The sequence below is a fragment of the Sus scrofa genome, unplaced genomic scaffold (genome assembly GCF_000003025.6).
Source record: "Sus scrofa isolate TJ Tabasco breed Duroc unplaced genomic scaffold, Sscrofa11.1 Contig59, whole genome shotgun sequence".
Taxonomy (NCBI): Eukaryota; Metazoa; Chordata; class Mammalia; order Artiodactyla; family Suidae; genus Sus; species Sus scrofa.
In genome coordinates, this window is record NW_018085257.1 from 1,610,915 (window position 1) to 1,634,013 (window position 23,099).

The window sequence follows — 23,099 nt, forward strand, 5'->3', positions numbered from 1 at the left end:
GCTTCTGTGTGCCCCCCATGACCACCACCCCCTTCCGTGAACCAGCTGTGGAGGGGCAGCAATATGACATAGTTATATAGGCATAGAATTGGAGCTACAGCTGTGGGCCTATGCCACAGCCACAGCAACTCAGGATCTGAGCCACCCACATCTGCAGCCTACACCACAGCTCACCACAATGCTGAATCCCCAACCCACTGAGCGAGGCCAGGGATTGAACCCACATCCTTGTGAAAACTAGTCAGATTTATTTCCAATGTGCCACAATGGGAGCGCCCATATTTATGAGTCTTGCATTTTCCTCTGAAAAACCTTCGAGTCTCTGAACCATGTGCCAGCACTGTAGGGCATGGCCATGCTTGGCTTCTTATTTCTCTCTAACATCTCTGTGCAGCTGACATTTAGGTTTCCTTTTCCTCCCCTTGTGAATCCTTATGATAACACTTTCAAAGATCTCTGGCACACAGTGAGAGTTGGAAGCCATCCATGCATCCTTTTGTGTTATGGAAAATGGCTGAACTTTGACCCACTTGCAGCCAGAGTCAGAATGCACCCCTCATTAATATCCCTCTAGCATCTGCTGATCTGTCCTCAGGAAAAACTTTCCCTCATCAACTATCCAACCTCACCACTGTCCCCAGCTCATTCCATGTCTCCACACATGATTCTTTCTAATCTTGTTCCCTTCTCTCTATTAAAAAAAAAGTCCTTTACTGCCTGACCTTTGAGACCTTTGCAGATTTCTTGGTGAGGGAGCCTCCATATGCAATAGCAGACCTCCCCAAATTGCCTCAGACCCTTCCCCAAGACCCTTACAAATAAAGTCTCTCCTTATATAAGCCTGGAGATATTTGGTAATTTGGCACCTGCTACTTAAAAGTATGTGTGTTCGATAAACAAGGATTTACTGTGTAGCACAGGGAATTATATTCAACATCTTATAATAACCCATAATGGAAAATAATTTGAAAAAATATGACTGAATCACTTTGCTGTACACTTGAAATAACAGACTATTGTAAACCAACTATACTTAAGTTAAAAAAAATCTGTGTGTTGTGTTCTGTGCCTCGTAAATGAAAAATCCCAAATAACATAAAATTTTGCTCCAAAAGCTTGGTTATTTACACTGTCTAGGTTATTTTATCTCCTTGGGATCCCATAGGTTTTTGGCCATTAGGTTGCTGGCTTATAATCTAGAACATAATATTTGTTTTTAAGTCCAGGTTACTGGTATATGGTAGACAAGAAATAGAAATTTGTTGAGCAAACAAATTCACAGACCTCTGAATTGCCAAAGAAATGTATGGACTAGCAGCGACTTTAATATTTTTCAGAACATGCAAATAAACAAAAGCTCTTTTTCCTACCCATTCAAGGTTAGTAGGTTGGCTTGAATCTGTTAACAATGAAGGATCCCCAGTAGTTGGGAGCACCTACTACTAGGGTCACTGTTACCTAATATTCCCTCCCTGGGAAGATACAGTTGTATTCAGGTCAAATGAAATCCATAAGGAGAGACTTTAATGTACCTTCAGCTGTGCCAGGTGGGAAGCAGGGAGGAGAATGCCAAGATGATGTACTCTTGAGGAAGTGGCCTGGAACTGCTTAATCAAGAGTCCTCTGGTGGGCTGATTCCATTTGTTTGGAATATAATAATTATAGAAGTCAGGGTCTGAATCTTTGAGATGATGCAGAGGAAGGAGTCATTGTTCTGACCTATAATGGGAAACAGATCTTGCTGTTGAGAATCACTTGGGCTAATGTGCTGAATTAACTCTCTCTCCCACTCTCTCATAGACACACACACACACACACACACACACACTCACACAGCTTTAAATAACTACATAAGAAAACTCAGCCTGAATAAGGATACTCAGGAGTTTATAATGATAAAACTTGAGGACAGGAGGAATTCCAGCTGAGTTAGGGTGAAGTAAAAGAAATGTGATTTTCTGGAATGAAGAGTGAAAGGTTGATTGAGGTTCAGATCAGGGTACAGAGAACAGGATTCAGGTGGACCTTGTCCCAGGTAGGTAATATGAGAGACCCTTGGAATATAGGCATTATATTCAGGAGTTGCTTCAACACACTATCTTCATCATGTTTCAGCAAACGTTCTTCTATCAATGATGAAGCATCATTGAAAATACCACCCTTCAGAATCTCATCACAGACATATTAAAAACCTGCAATCAGGGACAAGAGATTTTTGTAGACTTCTTCTAAGACCTCAGCTCCTCTTATTTGCACATCACCCTGTGGATGACTTTCATGCAGCCCTGCTTCATGTCTTTGTTTCTTAGACTATAGATGAAAGGGTTTAGCATCAAAGTCAATATGGTGTAGATAATTGTTGCTAGTCTATCCTTGACAGGGTAGTTGGACAGGGGCTGGAAATAGACATAGCTAATACTTTTGTAAAACAGGGTCATGACAGTGAGATGAGAGCCACAGGAGGAAACTGCATTGTGCTTTCCAGCAGCTGAAGGGATCTTCAGAACAGTGATGAGGATTCTCAAATAGGAGACAATGATGCATGAACAGGAGAACATTATGACCGCCAACCCTTCTGTCATGACCGTGATTACCTTGACAAAACAGGAGGAACAGGACAATTTTAGCACTGGCTGGTTGCCCCAGAAAAAGTGGTGAATGACATTGGAGGCACAGAAGGTGTGTTGGTTGGTCAAAGAATGTGCAGGAGGGAGAGAAATTAAGGGATGCAGAAAGGGAGGACCAGAAGCAGGATGCAGCACCTGCGATTCATGATGGTGATGTAGTGTAGGGGATTGCATACAGCCACATAGTTATCTGGGGACCTCCATATATCATGGGTGTGGCCCTAGAATGACAAAAAAAAATGTTGTTGATGTAATGTGGTGGCCAGTGTTAGTGTAATTCTTTTCCAAATTCCTGTTTTGGCTATAGGCTTCCCAGAAAAACTATACAGGAAAGTCACCAGGTCTTAGAGAAGATTTCAGCCCTCCTGAATCTGCAGGGTGTCTTTCCTGCCTCCTCTGGACCATCTGCACACTGAAGGGACTGTAGACACTCATAGACTCCACTCTTATCTCAAGGGAGCATCCTTTGATACTTTAAGAAGTCCCAGAAATTCAGATGGAGAAGACAGTAGAAAACAAGCCAAAAATTGTTAAAGTTTTGGAGTTTTTTCACCAAGGAGCTTGGGGAGTGTAAGTGCATCCTTTCTTTCCTAGCAGTCACCTTCTTGACTCTGCTCCTTTATGACAAAACAAAAGAAAACAAAACAAAAAAACACCTATGTGAGTTTGGTACAGAGATGTATTGTGACTGGCTCTCCCAAATGTCCCGGGTGTTGTTCTTAAAGCTCTACAATTTATACCAAAAGACCACCTAAAAAGGACATTGTTTTCAGAGTCTATAGCTTTGGACTAAAAAGACGTGAACATCTGATGCTACTAGTCTCTGCCATCTCCCAGGCTTAGAAGGTTGGCCAATGTTCTTAGAACTTCAGAATATCAAAATTAATTAGGTTAAGACTCTAGATCCCAGATTTTACTTTTGCCCTTCTGTTCCTGAGTCTACTTCTAAAATACTCGTGTATGACCCTGCTTTTCCAATCAGGAAAATCATCCTGTGAATATATTTTATACATCATGTCATACTAAATTAATGGTCATTTGGGGGTTCTCACTTTGTGCATACTGTGGAATTCCCCAGTTAGGACTCAAATTCCCCTTTATCCCAGTACAACCATCACCCAAGAATATCCGGTTCTTGATGACTCATTCCCTCCATAACCATTTATACACTCATGACTTTGTTTCCACTTTCCTTCATCTGCTATATCTAACCTGCAAGGCTTAAATTCAGCCTCTTCCAGGACATTTTGATTGGTGACCTGCCATCAAAATGGGTCTGTGATACGTCCCCCTAAATCTTTGGACTTCCATTGTAAGCGATAACTCAATCTCTTGGCTGTACTTCTTACACAGTAATTGTAAAAGTCACAAATTCATTCATCATGTAGTAAGTGCTTATTCTCTGTTAGGCACTCAGCTAAATAGTGGCAAATGTAATATTTAATTATGGCATCACCTTCATGAAGTAGGCAGTCTTCTTTTCCTTAGAGATGAGTGGTGTGAGCTCAGAGAGGTGAAGTGGATTGCCCAATGTAACACAGTTAGAAAGTGACAGAATCAATTTCTGGACCATCTCATGAGATTATGTGACCCCTGCTGGGCTTCATGCTTTAACCTGCTATTATACTACTTCTTCATGCAAAAAAGAATTTGGAATTCTTTGCTCAGTAACGATTCTCAAATGAATCACATATCCAAAAATATGAACTGTTTCTTATTAATTAAAGTTTAAGCTGCATCCCACTAGACTGCATATTCCTTGAGATCAGTTATTATGCCTAATAATATCTTATTGCTATTCAGTCAATTAATAAATGTTTCTTGACTGTTTACTACATGTCAGGAATAGTACTAGGTGCTGGAGATACATTAGGACATAAAAAGAGGCAGTTTCCACCCACTAATGTGTCACCCAATATTTTGTTCAAGATACTACCTACTCAATAAGCAACCACATTATTTCCTCATGATTTTTTTTGTTTGTTTGTGGTAATTTGAAATTTTGAAAACTGTAGAAAAATACAAAGAGTAAAAGTTGTAATAATCCATGTTTCCATCACCTGGAAGGAATGACTACAGTGACATTTTCCCCTATTTTCCTTAAGCCTTTCAAAAAATTCATTTATTCACAGTGTTTAAAAACACTTATAAGATGTTTATTATAGGAACTGTTCCATGTACTTTATAAAAACTCACCCTTTTTTATCCTCCTAATAACTCTATTGGTAGATTTTCTTAATTTTTAAAGCACTTTATTGAGGTATGGTCAACATGTAAAAGCTTTACACATTTAATGTATAGAGTTTGATGATTTTGAGGATAAGTATACAACTATCAAGTTCTTGAATGTGTTTATATTCATCACCTCCCAAAGGTTCCTCCTATTCCTTATTTGATGATGATGATAATGATGATGAAGATGATTATGAATACATAAGATCTACCTACCTTCTTAGAACATTTATAGTATAGGGTAGAGTAGTGTTAGAGACCAAATGCTCTATCGTGGATATCCAGAACTTACTTGTCAAGAAACTTTTATACTTTGTTACTTCCCAGTATCTTTCTTCCTTCAACCCTAAAAAAACACTATTCTGTGCTCTGCTTCTCTGAGTTTGACCATTTTAGGGTACACTTGCAGGGGAAATTATGTAGGTTTTTTAAAATGATTTTAATTTTTTTGATTATAGCTGGTTTCAGTGTTCTGTCAATTTTGTACTGTACAACAAAGTGGCCCACTCACACATACATATACACATTCATTTTTCTCACATGGTCGTGCTCCATCATAAGTGGCTAGATATATTTCCCTGTGCTATACAGAAGGATCTCATTGCATATCAGTTTCAAAGGCAATAGTTTGCATCTATTGACTCCATCCAACCCACTCCCTCCCTCTCCCCCATGGCAAACACTAGTCTATTCTCCAAGTCCATGATTTTCTTTTCTGTGGAAAGGTTCATTTGTGCCCTATTTTAGATTCCATATATAAGTGACATCATATGGTAATTGTCCTTCTCTTTCTGACTTACTTTACTCAGGGTGAGAGTCTCTAATTCCATCCATGTTGTGGCAAATGATATTATTTTGTTTATTATGGCTGAGTAGTATTCCATTGTGTATATATACCACACCTTCGCAACCCAAAGTGCTGTCAGTGGACATTTGGGTTGTTTCCCTGTTCTGGCTATTGTGATTAGAACCACAATGAACATGAGGGCCCATGTGTCTTTTTCAAGGAAATGTTTGTCTGGATATATGTCCAAGAGTGGGTTTTCAGGGTAATATGGTAGTCCTATGTATAGTTTTCTAAGATACCTCCATACTGTTCTCCACAGTGGTTGTACCAGCTTCCATTCCCACAAACAGTGCAGGAGGATTCCCTTTTCTCCACACACCCTCCAGCATTTGTTCCTTGTGGACTTATTAATGATGGCCATTCTGACTGGTGTGAGGTGGTATCTCATGGTAGTTTTGATTTGCGTTTCCTTAACAATTAGAGATGTTGAGCAATTTTTTTTCATGAGCTTGTTGGCCATATGTATATCCTCCTTGGAAAAATGTCTATTCAGATCTTTCACCCATTTTTACATTGAGTTGTTGGCTTTTTTTGCTGTTGAGTTGTATAAATTGCTTGTATAATCTAGAGATTAATCCCTCATCAGTTACATCATTTGAAACTATTTTCTCCCATTTTGTAAATTGTCCTTTTGTTTTCTTTTTGTTTTCCTTTACTGTGTAAAAAAATTGTCAGCTTGATGAGGTCCCATTGGTTTATTTTTGTTTTATTTCTGTTGCTTTGGTAGACTGACCGGAGATAGGGGACCTAGAAGGAGAAACAGATTGGAGACGTTTTTAGCACACTGAGTATGAAGTACCTGTGGATCATTCACAAGAAGACATTCAGGATGCCAGGGAATATATTTTGAATCCAAATAGATATTCATGGCCCATCAATATAGAAGAGGGTGAGACTGTAAAAAGAAATTAAATGAATAAGAAATATTGTGAAAAGAGGGCAAGAATGGAAAGAAGAAAAAGAGGGGAAGAAAGCAAAAGAAAGAACAAAGAGAGGAGTTCCTGTTGTGGCTCAGTAGAAATTAATCTGACTAATAAAGATGAGGTTGTGGGTTTGATCCCTGATCATGCTCAGCAGGTTAAAGGATATGGCATTGCTGTGAGCTGTCGTGTAAGGCACAGATGTGGCTCAGATACTTCGTTGCTGTGGGTGTGATATAGTCCGGTGGCTCAGCTTCGATTGGACTCCTAGCCTGGGATCCTCCATATGCCACAGGCATGGCCCTAATAGAAAGAAAGAACAAAAAGAAAGGGAGGTGAACAGAGCTGAACACAGACCAGAGAGAACATTGACAATTAAATGACAGAGAATGAGCATCCCCAAAGGGCATCAGAGAACAAGAGACATGGAAGGAAGATAAAGAACATGCGACCATGGGAGGGAAGGTTAAGTGTTGAAAATGACCCCTTGGATTTTGTAATAAGGAGAATTTTTGAGAAGTAACCAGGAGAAATGTCAGGGAGTGGTGGCACCAGAATCTAGACTCTGGTGGATAGAGGAATAAATGGAAAGTAAGGAAGCATAGAAGATGAAGAGTTGGATTGATCCAACTTGGAAGCTTTTCTACATGTGTGGGGTGGAAGGTCATTGGAGTAAAGTCTCTGGCAATACATAAGATAGTAAGAAACCATGAGGTATGTAGTGGAGATGAAAATAAATTTTGGGGAAAATGGACAGGATCAGAGTGGATAGAATTATGAAACCAAAGATTCTGTATAATGAATGAGTAGACAGGAAAGAGAACAAGGTATATTGAAAGTTTAATTTAATAGGTAAAGCAATCTCAGTCTTCCTAATATAACCGTGGAAATAGATGGCTAAAGTGCAATAGAGGTTGAATGACTGAAGATGAGATCAGAGGATAAATATGCCACATTGCTGAGTGGTTCATTCATGCAGGTGCTGCAGGCACCCCAGTTGATAGTTAAAATGTAGAGAAGTAAACTGATCCAGGTGAAAAAAAATCTGTAACAAAATAAGAACCACTGGAGTTTTGTTGTGAGGCTATAGGACCTAGGACAGTTTCTTCTCTCTTCCCAGTACTGAAAAAAAATTCTCTAGAATTAGAATGAGTGAGATATTTCATTATTTAAAAGAAAATAAGTAGTTACAACCTAGTTTCTCTCAATGAGGGACAGCATAGTAAATGGGGTACACAGCTTTTAGAATACTACATCACTGTTAAAATTATGTTTATAAAAATGTTAAGATATTATTTTTGAGAGCATAATAGAAAATTTGTATATAGACATGTTTATAATTATTTTAAAAAATGCAAAATTTTTTCCTAAAACCTGGAAAGATGTGATCTAAAATGTTAAAGAAATTATTTTGTTTTTGGAAGTGGAGACATATATATATTTTTAAAAAATCACAACCATAATATTACATAATCAGGCCTTTCTCTTTAATCATGCTTTTCATTCATAAGTAATAAATATTAGATAGGTTAGGGAATGCTTGCTGAATCTTATGGGAAAGAGGCAGTCCAGGAAAAGAAATACATGGGCTGACAAACTTCAACTTGAGGCAGGCAGCTGACACTAACAGGCACCCTTGCTCTGTCTTATTGATCTGCTTCTCACCTTAATCCACTCATATAGGACCCTGAGAATCAAGGCATGAAACCATCAAAGGACAAGTTCCTAAAGCATCATGGAACAGTTCCTCTCCTAAAAATAACTGGCAGCCAAAAAGCAAATGCTAATTGCCACTACCAAACAGTTTGTTTTCTACTGCCATATGGGCCTTCAGCCTTTCTAAATTCATGAACAGAGAGAGGAAAAACAAGATCTTTGTCTGATTTATCCCTGATTTTTTTTTTTTGGTCTTTTTGCCATTTCTTGGGCTTCTCCCTTGGCATGTGGAGGTTCCAAGGCTAGGGGTCTAATCAGAGCTGTAGTCGCTGGCCTACACCAGAGCCACAGCAAAAAGGGATCTGAGCAGTGTCTGCAACCTACACCACAGCTCACAGCAATGCCAGATACTTAACCCACTGAGCAAGGCCAGGAAGTGAACCCCTGCAACTTCATGGTTCCTAGTCAGTTTTGTTAACCACTGAGCCAAGATGGGAACTCTTATCCCTGAATTTTTATTGCATTAGTATCAGGCACATAGAGATCCTGTTTAAAAGTGCTTTCTGGATCATGGTGAAGATAGGAATGCTGTTTCATGACAAAGAGTCAATTATAAAAATCACTAAGCCATAGAGGATTGATTAACTTCCATTCCTTCAGAAGCCAATCCTGAACCAAGACTGAAGGATTAGTAGCTTATTTGGGGATCAAAGAAAACAGGAATAGGAGAGTGGGAAAGAAAGATGGGGAGAGGAAGGCTATAGACAAAGGACAAATATTAACACAACTATCACCTTGGGAAATTAAGCTAATTCTACTGAGGTAACACTAGCATCCAGCATACCTCAGATTTGTCCACTTTGATTTTGCAAAGCTGCAATTGGTCACTATTCAGGTGACTTTCTTTCCTCTTTGTACCTAAAATGTTGTTGGACTTCAGCAGGTCTCTCCATTACTCCTGCTCTGATATACATGAAATTAGGGCAATAATACAGGGTCATCACACCTAGAAAGAAGCTGCCCAGATAAAGCTTTGCTCTACCTACCATCTTTTAACCTCAGATATCAAAAATGGCAAAATGAACCCTCAGAGATGAAATAAAGCTATACATACTTCTTTGTCCTGTATATCTCAATCCTAGGACTCACTAGTGCCACATTAGTGATAATTTCTTTTTTTGTCTTTTTGCCATTGCTAGGACTGCTCCCATGGCATATCGAGGTTCCCAGGCTAGGGGTCTAATTGGAGCTGTAGACACTGGCCTATGCTAGAGCCACAGCAATGCAGGATCTGAGCTGTGTCTGTGACCTACACCACGGATCATGGCAATGCCAGATCCTTAAGCCACTGAGCAAGGGCAGGGATCAAACCCACAACCTCATGGTTCCTAGTCAGATTCCTTAACCACTGCACCATGATGGGAACTCCTAATTATCATTTCTTAAAAAGGTCAATTTTAAAGAAATGGAAGCTTTTAAATTTTGAGTCAACTTTTCTGCATTGTCTGTGTCAAAAATTTTTCCCTATATGCAAGTTTGTTTTCTTTGTGGTTTATGTTTCTTATATTTTTCCTTCCTTCTTTCTTCCCTCCTTTATTCTTCCTTCCTTGAAACTGTTTTATTTGATGTATATTAATTATTTATTCACTTTATTTGATATAACTAAACCCAATGTTTTCCAAAGAAAAAACTAAGTATCTCTCTCTTGTCACTTTGCATTTCATAATGATCACTAAAGAGAATAAACCCAAGATCATTTCCTTTGGGTCACCTGGTGGGTATGGCCCAATAAGAGCCTTTTGAGTGGGATACTGTTCTACCTAATTCTCATAATCCAAGTGGTCCTTTGGCTATGTGGATCTCATTAGAGCTAGTAATTCTTTTTTAAACTCTCCAGATCTTATAATGTGCTAAAGGGTGCTTAATGCTGGGAAACAGAGCCTGGAACAGAAAAAAAAAAACTGATGATGCCTGAGGTCCTTCCTCCACGGGCTCATTCTCTAAGGTCCCCAGCTAAAACCTCTCTCCCATGAGACACATTTCCTAGAGGAACCAACGGGGAAATAGGACAATTAATCCAGGTCTGATGGATGTCTTGAACTGGAAATTAAAAGTTCATCTCCCTGCCCCATAGGGCTTTCTCCTTGGCTGGTTATACTCCTCAGTTCATAGATTTGGGGCTGGTAGACAGGAGTGCAAGTCTGAGCTTGTTGCTTTATTTTTGATGCTCAAAAAATGTCAAGGACCTTGGAAGCTAATACATGGTTCCCTTAAAGTGACTCTTGGGGCATATTTACCCACTACACACTGGAACATAGTTGAAAGCAAGGTCAGTATTGGGGATGGAATGGACACTGTTTTCTCAGCAACATATGGACCTAAATATGGGTCTAGAAGAGGCAATATCAAAAAGCTGATATTTTTTAGGGCTGATCCCAAGGCATATGGAAGTTCCCAGGCTAGGTGTCCAATCAGAGCTGTAGATGTTGGCCTTCACCACAGCTCACAGCAATGATGGATCCTTAACCCACTGGGTGATACCAGGGACTGAACCTTCATTCTCATGGATATTAGTCAGATTTGTTTCCACTGAGCCACAACAAGAACTCCAGAAAGCTGATTTTGACATGGTAGAGAAGAGAGAATACAAAAGACAGAGAAAATGAGAGAGGGTAAGAGCATATTTGAATACATGGAGTAACAAAAATAAATATGCAGTGGCAGAGAGAATGAGAACTGAGAGAGGAGGAAGGAGAAAATCAGTGAAAGAAAGACAAAATGAAGGGATAAACAGAAAGAGAGAAAAAAGAGATAGAGTTACAGGGAAGCAATTTCGTTCAGAAGGAATTTCACTTGCTTTAAATCCTGACATAGTCCAGTTACTGAATATAGGAATGAGGGTATTTCTGAGTCTCCTTTGTGATCAATGGAAAATGCTCCTAATGAGAGAGTGTCTTCGTTTCTTGTTAGGTAGGAGTTATCTCTGTCAAGCCAGGCTTTTTTGTTGTATAAAGGTGGAAGTTGGCAAAGGACACAAGGATTTGGTTGTATACTGGTGCCCAGATAACCAGGGTACTTTAATATACCTGAAATCTTCCATTACTGGCATATCAATTTCTTATTGCTGCTCTAACAAATTGCCACAAATGCAATGGCTTAAAAGCCCACAGATTTATTATCTTATAGTTCTGAATGTCAGAAGTCTGATTGTTAGCCTTTCTTCTTAAGGCTCTGAAAGAGAACTGTCTCTGTTCCTTTTCCAGCTTCTAGAGACCACCTGAGACCGCCTGCATTCATTGTTTGTGTCCCTTTTCTCCATCTTCTCTGCAAGGAGCATAACATCTTAAAATCTCTGACTGGCACTTCTACTTCCTTCTTCTACATTTCAGGACACCTGTGATTACATTAGGTCCACCCAGATATTCTAGGATAATCACATATTTAAGTCGGCCTTAATAAAGCAGCCTTAATTCCACCAGCCCCTTAACTCTCTCTTGCCACGTATCAGACCAGATCCACAGGTTCTGGGCATGAGAATGTGGACATTGTCCAGTAGAAACTAACCAGCAAGTGTTGTGTTAAATGGTGGGACCACCTGATAGTGACATGAAAACTTGGTATACAGCTAAAACCTCACTTATTCTGGGATGTTTTGGTAATTGTCTTTATTTTTGTTATGGGGTATTATTATGTTGCATAGGAAGGAAAGGAAATGAATTAAACATATACTTTGTATAGATAGTTTGAGCTGTTGTTATCATTTAACCCCTGTGCTGACAGTAGAAAAAAAAAAAGCCATAAATAAATTTGCATAAAATATTTACTGGGAGTCCAATTGGCCTTTGCTTTCCTGACATGACATGGGACCTCATGGAACCCAACCACCAAAGGAGAGGGAGTCTAAATGACACCTGTCCTCCGCCCCTAGGTCACACACACATTCTTCTTCACTATTGAGCAATTTCTCAGCCACCTCTTTGCACACATTGCTGATGGAATCAAACTATTCATCTGTATTGTTCCCTTCTGTTCACACTGAAGCTTCTGGGTATAATTAGGAGCTCTGCTTCTCCTGCAGTTGATCTGTGAGATCCTGGGATAAGTCTGACCTAGCAGCTTTCATTGAGAAGTCTGTGCTTGCAGGAGGGTCAAGTGCCTGGTCCATCCTTTTGCCCTGTGAACTGAGTCAGTTAATAACCCTGAGCAACTCCCTGCCCTGGAGCAAGCCTCTACTGGTATATTCTTACTAAATGTCAAGTTCCTCTTTCCTTTGCCTTTTTGTCTAACTAAAGGGAGAGAGGAGCAGTAGGGTCATAGGATCAAAAGACTACAGTATATTTTTAATAATATGGGAGAGAATTGTGACTACAGAAGTTACTAACTATATAATAATTATATAATCATGATAGATTTACTTCTTCTGATAACGCTGCTTTGAAGGGTTTTTTGTTTTTCTTTTTATATCAGCTACTCCTGAGGCATATGGAAATTCCATGCTAGTGTTTAAATCTGAGCTGCATCTATAGCCTATGCTCCAGCTTACAGCAATGGAGATTTCTTAACCCAATGAGTGAAGGCTTGGATGGAACCCATATACTCACAGAAAAAAATGTTGGGTTCTTGACCCGCTGAGTCACAGCAGGAACTCCTCCCTCCTCAGACTATTGAAAAAGTCAGTGAGGAAATCATGCAAAAATGTATTTTCCTGCCATTGTGTTCATTAATTGTCAGTTATTATCAGTGTGAAGTTCAATGTTGTGAAATAGTGCTAGTCAATCAGGTAACTGTATTCTAAGAGACACTCCAATCCTTCAGTATCTCTCAGCTCTCAGACCCCATCTCAGATCTCAGGTGTCTTCCTAATGATGAATATCCAGATCTGAGACATCTGGATGATCAGATGTAGATGGACATAGATAGAGGTACATGTGCTGAGGTAAGGTTTATTTCTTGGTGAGAAGATAAACTTGCATTAAGAAAATTCCACCAGAGAACTTACCCCAGTGATAAGATATTAGCTCAGAAATTTACATTGAGTGTAAGAGCTCAGGTAGTTTAACATAAATTTCAGTTTATCTTCTTGGTCCTTTATGCTGACCACTTATTAATATTGTTTTATTAAGTTCCTGAACTTAATACTGTTTTTGGGGGGAATACAGATACTTTCATAAAAATATTCTATGCAATTTTGGGTGCTTATTTGATGTGGGAGAGTGTTCTTAGATATTAATGCCTAATGAATTAGAATCCTTTTGTTAACTCTAGGAATGTGGAATATTGTCATCTTCATGCTGTAGAGGAACAACCTGAGGCCAAGAGAGATTTAGCATCCTAAGCCCTACAGTGAGAAAGTGATGGGACCAAAATCATAACACAGGGAGTCTGGTTTTAGGTTTGCACCTTTAGTCAGTCCTTGGTCAGATGTGCCCTTGCGAGTCAGTATCCTGAGGGAAGGGATCCTTTATGTCGTATTTATTATTCTATGTCCAGTTAGTAGCTTAGTGTCAGAAACATGGTTGATTAAAAAGAAAAAAGAAGAATGAATTTGCTGGTTTCCATAGAAAGGAATCATGTTGAGTGTTGAGGGTGTGTCACTTTCTTTGGCAACACTATGTGATTAAAGAAATGCAGGCACTTATTCTTTTTCTCCACAAGAAAGTCAGAGATCCTGGTGTGGTGGCCACAATTGCAATTTAATGTCACTGATGTTTCCCACTCCCCTCCTTCCCCAGAAGACAGGAGAGGAGCATGAGGATGGAGAACCAGAGCAGCGTGTCCAAGTTCTTCCTCCGGGGGCTGCCCATCCCACCAGAGCAGCAGGGTGTGTTCTTTGCCCTGTTCCTGGGCATGTACCTGACCACAGTGCTGGGGAACCTGCTCATCATCCTGCTCATCAGGCTGGACCCTCACCTCCACACCCCCATGTACTTCTTCCTCAGCCACTTGGCCCTCACCGACATCTCCTTTTCCTCTGTCACTGTCCCTAAGATGCTAATGAACATGCAGACTCAGGATCAATCCATCTCCTATGCAGGGTGTATAACACAGACATATTTCTTCCTATTTTTTATTTGTCTGGATGATTTCCTGCTCACCTCAATGGCCTATGACAGGTACGTGGCCATCTGTCACCCTCTCCACTATACCACTATTATGAGAGGGGGACTGTGTACCTTACTAGTAACTGTATCTTGGATTCTCTCCTGTGCAGTTGCCCTTTGTCACACCCTCCTTCTGGCCCAGCTGTCCTTTTGTGCTCACAACATCATCCCCCATTACTTCTGTGACCTTGGTGCCCTGCTAAAGCTCTCCTGCTCAGACACCTCCGTCAATGAGCTGGTCATTTTCACAGTGGGATTGGCAGTCATCACCCTCCCCCTCATGTGCATCTTGGTCTCCTATGGCTGCATTGGAGCCACCATCCTCAAGGTTCCATCCACCAAGGGCATCTGCAAAGCCTTGTCCACATGTGGCTCCCACCTCTCTGTGGTTTCTCTGTATTATGGAACAATTATCGGGCTGTATTTTGTCCCCTCATCTAGCACCTCCAGTGACAAGGACATAGTTGCCTCTGTGATGTACACAGTGGTCACCCCTTTGCTGAACCCCTTCATTTATAGCTTGAGGAACAGGGACATGAAGGGGGCCCTGGGAAAACTCTTCCACAAGGCAGAAGTCTTGTCTCAATGATGTTTGCTCATCTTTATAACAGACACATGTGTTATGTAACCCAGACCCTACACATCTTATCTTGAGCCCAGCTGGTACAAAAATTCAGTACATATTTTGAACATGAAGTGCATTTTGTTACAGGTATTCTTTCTTTTCCTAGCAACTCATTAGTATCAATTGTGATTTCTGAGTTAATATTATTGATTACTGCTCTTGTCTACAATATTCAGAAATTATATGTCTGGTAGTAATGTCTCTATTTATATCCTAGGAATTTATTAATTCTTTATAAAGTAACTTTATTGAGGTAAAATTGTCCTGTAAATACAGTACACAATTAAAGTCTTCAGATTCATATTCTGATATAGTATACCTTGTGAAATAACCTCCACAATTGTTAATTAATATATTCACCACCTCCACTTAGTTACCATTTTAACTTATTTGTGTGTGGGGTGAGATAAATTAAGATCCACTGTACTAGAAAATTAAATATCAAGTGACCAATACATTCTGGTTCACTATAGTCATCGTGCTATACATTTGATCTCAGGAGAACTTATTCCTCTTGCATAACTGGATCTTTGTCCATTATGCTACTGAAATAAGTCCAACTCAAAACAAGAAAAATACTGTGTGATATCACTTTTATCTAGAAACTAAAATAGTCAAATTCATAGAGCAGGGGATAGGACAGTGGTTGCTAGAGGATGTGGAGGAGAATATAGAAGCTAAAATAGTCAAATTCATAGAGAACAATATAGGATGGTGGTAGCTAGGGACCGGGGAGGAGGACACGAGAATCGTTATGAATTGGTGGAAGCTCCAGGCTGACCAGGCTCCTGTGGCACAAAGAGGTGCCAGAACTGGGACTTGGTCAATTAGATACTTTCATTTCCTTGCTTCCCATTCAGTAATATTTTCATTTTTTGGTTGTTGGTAGTGATGAGAATGGGTCAGGAGAAGAAACTGTAGAATAGCTTTTATTGCTTCAGGAACAATCCACAGCTGTGAGTTCAGCTCCTCCACTTAAGGACTCAAGGCTTCTTCTGGATTTTAGAAACACTGTTCACTCTGAGACACTGCGTTCCCTTCACTCAGCAGTTCACTCTCAGACTAGTTGTCTCTAGAGTGTTCTGACAGCATGCATGAGTTGCTGAGAATGCCTGCTCAGAGTAGACTGGGAATGAGAAAGACAAAGAAAGCATCCTCAGACTGGAGTCTTCCATTGCCCCTATTGAGTTTAGCGTCTGTCTCATTCAGTGTCTTAATTATGAATCTCCATGAAAATCATTTTTTCTCAACTTAATGATACAAGTTTTATGTTAGCAATCTATGTAATAATCATTTTTCTTCTACATCCAGTGAGGGACCACATAATTGTTCTTCAGCCTGTACTTAGTTAAATATGGATGTGATCAAAACTGCTTCTGAGGCTCAGCACCACACAGCTGTAAAAGAGTATTTGGGAAAACAGATATCAATTGCAGGCTCTACCTGCCAGAGTGTGTGGCCCATGGCAACTCCCTTCCTCCTCTGAATATCCATCCCTTTCTTCTTCTGTGGAAATTGAAAACATTACAAAATATCTAAAATATGTTTGATTTCAAAGAAATGCACTACTAGGTTTGGCTTAGCATGACCACTGACCAAGAATAATGAACATTTGCTTTCCTTGCCTGTGTATCAGTATCACCTTTGTCCCATATATATGTTCATGCCTATAGCTCTGCATCCAAATCTTTAGGGAAACAGGGTTTTATTTCTTTTGCAGAAATTCCTAGGAGTGGAATTTTTGGGTCAAGAGTTTGTTTAACTTTATGAGAAACTGACCAATTTCTCAACAAGGCTCTATGTTGTGCATTACTGCAGACCATGTATGAACAGTTCCAATTTCTAATAACATCCTCACTGCCTCTGGTATTACCAGTCATTTGTTTTTAGCCATTCTGATGGTTTTGCTGTGGTTTTCATTTCCATTTATCTAATGACTAAAGATGTGTTTCTTTCTACAGACCTATCTACTGTCTTCTCTTGTGAAATATCTTTTTAAAATTTTTATATATGATTTTAAACATAATTGATTATTATATTTTTCATATGTTCTAGATTCAGCTCTTTATTAGAAAATGTTTAACAAATATTTTAAGCCAGTTTGAAGCTACTCTTTCCATTTTATTGAGTTTCTTTCCAAGAGTGGATGCATTTTATTTCTATGAAGTCTGAATCATGTTTTCCTTTTCATGTTCATGACTTTTGTGTCCCATTTAAGAAAATATAGCCTACTCCATATGTTCCAAGATTGTATCCAATGTTCTCTTCAAAAAAATAGTTTTGTAGTTACAGGTTTACACATTTGACCCATTTCTAGTTACATTTTCCATGTGGTCCAACATAAGGGTGGGTTCATTTAAGACATATTTTTGTTGACTCATGCTGGCACCATTTATTGAAACAGTATCCTTTCCACATTCAATTGCCTTGTTGCATTTGTAAAATATTAAATGACCTTAATGATACTGATCTATTTCAAAATTATTCATTCTATTCAAAGTATTCATTGATCTATATTCCAATCCTCATACAATTATTGTTGTTTTCATTGCTATGGTTTAATAAACTATTGTGCAATTAGATAAAGGAAGTCTGGCAGTTCTCTCTCTCTCTCTGTTTTATTTTCTTTTGATGGCTGCACCCACAGAATCTGGAAGTTCCCAGTCTAGGGGTCAAATTGGAGCAGCATCTGTGGGCCTAAACCAGAGCCACAGCAACATGGGATCCAAGGTTCATCTATGACCTACATCACAGCTCATGGCAAAGCTGGACCCTTACTGATCCTTTTTGGAATTAGTCTGCTGATATTTTGCCTTTGTTTGCATTGACTCTGTAGATCAACTGAGTGGAGAGCAGGCTCCGGAATTATATTAAGTTATACAATTTACATGCAAGTTATACCTCTATTTACATCCTCTTTAATTTCACCTGTGAAGGTTTTATGCCTTTTAATGTACCTTTATCGCAAGTAAATTCATCCATATGTATTTTTTACCTTTTATACTGATAATAATATATACAAATTCTCAATGCTCACTGCTGGGTTATAGAAGTACAATACATTTTTGGGTTTTATTCATTAACTTTGTTTCCTGATACCTTGTTAAAACTTCTTAATTCAAATAGATTTTGGGGGAAGATTTTTTTGTTTTGGGGTTCAATCTCTCCCCCTTGGTTTAGATGAATTTTATTTGTATTATTCATTTTATCTCTTCTACTGTGTTCTTATTTATATGTCTTTTTTTGAGCCTTAAGTGTTTACCTCTGTCTTTCCAGCTTTTCATTTCCTCTTTTTGTGTATGTGTGTCTGGCTATGCAAAATTCAGTAAGGTTACAAACTTTATACATAAATATAACACTAAATAGTATTTGCTAGCATTTGGAGTGGCATTTAAGGCTGAGTTATTTCCTAACTCTAGTCTACTTGTGGTGTGAAGAAGGAAAACAAAATATTTGGAAGGAGTTTGATGTGTGACACATAGGAAGAATACCACAATAGTGACTGCCTTTATTATGCAATTATCAAATTCCATAAGCTCTGACTTAGATGGTCCCATAGGTGAAGGAAGACACTGGCTCTGTTGCCTTTCTTTGCATGGTGTTCAATCTGGATTTCCATTCTTCATGTATTTTTCTGGATCTTTTCAATGGTAGAGTCTCTTTTCTTGTACTACATCTTCTCTATTATTCAGCCAGAAAAAAATCATGAAATAATTCCATTTCCAGCAACATGGTTGGACCTAGAGATTAGCATACTGAGTGAAGTAAATCAAATACAAGTATCATGTGGAATCTAATAAAAAATGATAGAAAATAACTTATTTGTAAACAAGAAAAAAGCACAAAGATTTCAAAAACCAAAATTCAGTTTACCACAGGGGAAACCACTGTGGGGAGGGAAGAATTGGGAGGTGGGAATAACACATACACACTACTGTATAAAGTAGATAATTAACTAGAACCTACTGTATAGCACAGGAAAATCTAAATAGTTAGTAATAAACTCTATGGGGCAAAAGAATGGACATCTGTGTATGTATGACTGATTCACTTGGCTGTACACCTGGAACTAACACAATGCTGTAAGTCAACTCTATGCCATAAACATAAAATAAAAAAAGAGCAATCCACAGGCACTCAGGAACTAAGAAAATGGAGCCGTTTAAAATGGATTCTTTGGAGAGTCAAGAATATTTAATGAGATATCTATCAAAAGATATTTAAAGGCATAGTATAATATTTAGTAAATTTTCACCATGAATCTTTGTGTTACTACAACAAATGATCAGCTAAAAATTAAAAAAGTATAAGTGGACTGACATATTGATATGCATTAAAGAAAAATGTAAATATTATAATAAACTATCATAGAAAAAAGCTGTAAAATACCATAGAAAACAAATTCTGTTTATGGAAATATAAAAGTAATAAAAACCATTGTAGGAAGACAAAAAAAGAACAATGGAAGGGTGAAGTACTTTGACTTTATCATTTCTTTTCATGTCTGTTTTATTTGGATATCCTTCAGGATGCACAATTGATTTTATTTTTTATTATTTTATTTTCTTGTTTTTTATGTCTTAAGAAAATATTTATCTATTTATTTTTAATTATTATTTCCCCAATACGGTTTTTTTCCTACTGTACAGCGAGGAGACCCTGTTAAACATACATGTACACATTCTATTTTCTCACATTATCAGGCTCCAACATAAGTGACTAGACATAGTTCCCAGCACTACACAGCAGTACTTCATTGCTAATATATTCCAAGGCAATAGTTTGCATTGATTAATCCCAAGTTCCCAATTCACCCCACTCCTTTCCCCTCTACTTGGCAACCACAAATCTATTCTCCAAGTCCACAATTTTGTTTTCTGTGGAAATGTTCATTTGTGCCTAATATTAGATAATTGATATAAATGATATCAAATGATATTTGTCTTTTTCTGACTTACTTCACTCAGGAAGAGAGACTCTATTTCCATCCATGTTGCTGCAAATGGCATTATTTTCTTCTTTTTTACGGCTGAGTAGTATTCCACTGGGTGTATATACCACATCTTCCTAATCTAATCATCTTTCAATGGACATTTGGGTTGTTTCCATGTCTTGGCTATTGTGAATAGAGCTGCAATGAACATGTGGGTGCATGTGTCTTTTTTAAGTAGAGTTTTGTCTGGATATATGCCCAAGAGTGGGAATGCTGGGTCATATGGAAGTTCTATGTAAACATTTCTAAGGTTTCTCCATACTGTTCTCCATAGGTGTTGTACCAGCTTCCATTCCCACCAACAGTGTAGGAGGCTTCCATTTTCTCCATACCCCCTCCAGCATTTGTTATTTGTAGACTCAGTAATTAACACCATTCTGACTGGTGTGCGGTGGTATCTCGTGGTAGTTTTGGTTTACATTTCCTTATAATCAGTGATGTTGAGGATTTTTTCAGGTGCTTATTGGTCATCTGCATATCTTCCTTAGAGAAATATCTATTCAGGTCTTTTGCCAATTTTTCAATAGGGTTGTTGGCTTTTTGCTGTTGAGTTGTATAAATTGTCTATTTTAGAGATTAATCCCTTGTCAGTTGCATCATTTGAAAATATATTATCCCGTTCTGTATGTTGTGTTTTTGTTTTCTTTTTGGTTTACTTTGCTCTGCAAAAGCTTGTCAGTTTGATTAGTTCCCATTGATTTATTTTTGCTTTTATTTCTGTTGCTTTGGGAGACAATCTGAGGAAACATTTGTAAGGTTGATGTCAGAGAATGTTTTGCCTATGTTCTTTTCTAGGAGTATGATGCTTTCTTGTATTATTTTTAAGTCTTTAAGCCATTTTGAGTTTATGTTCATGCATGGTGTGAGGATGTGTTCTAATTTCATTGATTTGCATGCAGCTGTCCAGGTTTCCCAGAAATTCTTTCTGAAAAGATTGTCTTTTTCCCACTTTATATTCTTGCCTCCTTTGTCAATGACTAATTGACCATAGGTGTGTGGGTTTATTTTTGGTTTCTCTATACACTATTCCATTGGTCTGTATGTCTGTTTTGGTACTAGTGCCACACTTTCTTGATGACTCTGCCTTTGCAATATTGCCTGAAATCTAGGAGAGTAATGCCTCCTGCTTGGTTTTTGTTCTTCAGATTTGCTTTGGCAATTCTGGGTCTTTTGGGCTATTATATAAATTTTTGGATTGTTTTTTCTAATTCTGTGAAAAATGTCATGGGTAATTTGATAGGGATTTCATTGAATCTGTAGATTGATTTGTGGAGTACGTCCATTTTTACAGTATTAATTTTTCCTACTCAGGAGCATGGACTATCTTTCCCTTTCTTTACATCTTCTTAAATTCCCTTGATTAATATTTTGTAGTTCTCAGTATATAAGTCCTTTTCCTCCTTGATCAGTTGTATTCCCAGGTATTTGCTTTTTTGGGTTGCAATTTTAAAGTGTATTGGATTTCTGTATTCCTTTTCTAATATTTCTTTGTTAGTATACAGAAATGTGACTGATTTCTGAATGTTAATCTTATATCCTGCTACTTTGATGAATTTGTTAATCAGTTCAAGTTGTTTTGGGGTTGAGTCCTTAGGGTTTTCTATATATACTATCATACCATCTGCATACACTGGCAGTTTTACCTCTTCTCTTCCTATTTGGATGACTTTTATTTCTTTCATTTGTCTGATTGCTTTTGCTAGGACTTCCAATACTATGTTGCTAACAGTGGGGAGAGTGGGCATCCTTGCCTTGTTCCAGATTTTAGTGGGAAGGCTTTCAGCTCTTTTCCATTTGAATGTTAAATTTGCTGTGGGTTTGACTTTAATTAGGTTAAGGTATGTTCTCTCTATACACACTTGGGTAAGAGTTTTGATCATGAATGGATGTTGGGCTTTGCCAAATGCTTTTTCTGAATCTATTGACATGATCCTGTGGTGTTTGACATTTCTTTTGTTAATGCGGTGTATAACATTGATTGATTTGTATATGTTGAACCATCCTTCTGCACCTGGGATGAATCCCTCTTTGTCAAGTTATTTGATCTTTTTTATATGTTGGTGGATTCAGTTGCCTAAAATTTTGTTGAGAATTTTTGTGTCTATATTCCTCAAAGGTAACAGCCTATAGTTTTCTTTTTTGGTGGCATCTTTGTCTGGTTTTGAAATTAGGGGGATGGTGGCAACATAGAATGTCTTTGGGAGTGTTCCTTTCTTCAATCTTTGGAAAAGTTTAAGGCAGATGGGTATAAGTTTCTCTGTGTATGTTTGGTAGAATTTGAGTGTTAGTTCATCTGGTCCTGGACTTTTATTTGTAGGGAGTAATTTTATGACATGCTCAATTTTATTTCTAGTGATCAGTCTATTCATTTGATCTATTTCTTCCTGATTGAGTTTTTGGCAGGCTATAAGTTTCTAGAAAGCTGTCCATTTCTTCTTGGTTGTCAAATTTGTTGGCATACAATTGTTCATAGTATTCTCTCATTTTTTTTTTTGTATTTCTATAGTATCCATTTTGACGTCTCCTTTTTTATTTTGAATTTTATTTATTTGGGATTTTACTCTCCTCTTCTTGGTGAATCTAGCCAGAGGTTTGTCAATTTATACCTTTTCGAAGAACCAGCTCTTGGTCTTATTGATTTTGTCTATTGTTTTTTGAATCTCTATTTTATTGATTTGCTCTTTGATCTTTATTTTTTCCTTCCTTCTGCTGACTTTAGGTCTTGTTTTTTCTTCTAATTCATTCAGGTGTTAGGTTAACTTGGGAATTTGAGATTTTTCTTCGTTTTGAGGAAGGCCTGTATTGCTATGAATTTCCCTCTGAGCACTGCTTCTCTGGCATCCTATAGATTTTGAGTGATTATGTCTTCATTATCATTTTTCATGAGAGATGATTTAATTCCCTTCTTAATTTCCTCATTGGCCCATTTGTTTTTGGTAGCATGTTATTTAGTCTCAATGTAGTAAGTTTTTTTCTCATTTCTTTTTTTCCATTTTATTTTAAGCTTCATACAACTGTGGTCAGAGAAGATACATGAAGTTATTCTATACTCTTAAATTGTTGAAGTTAGCTTTGTGCTCCAGTGTGTGTTCACTTCT

General features: G+C 38.1%; 1 pseudogene; it reads left to right on the top strand.

The window, feature by feature from the left end:
- LOC100620597 overlaps positions 1 to 17,014 on the top strand; it is a 124,327-nt pseudogene extending 107,313 nt beyond the window's left edge.
- Positions 17,015 to 23,099: the final 6,085 nt, after the last annotated feature.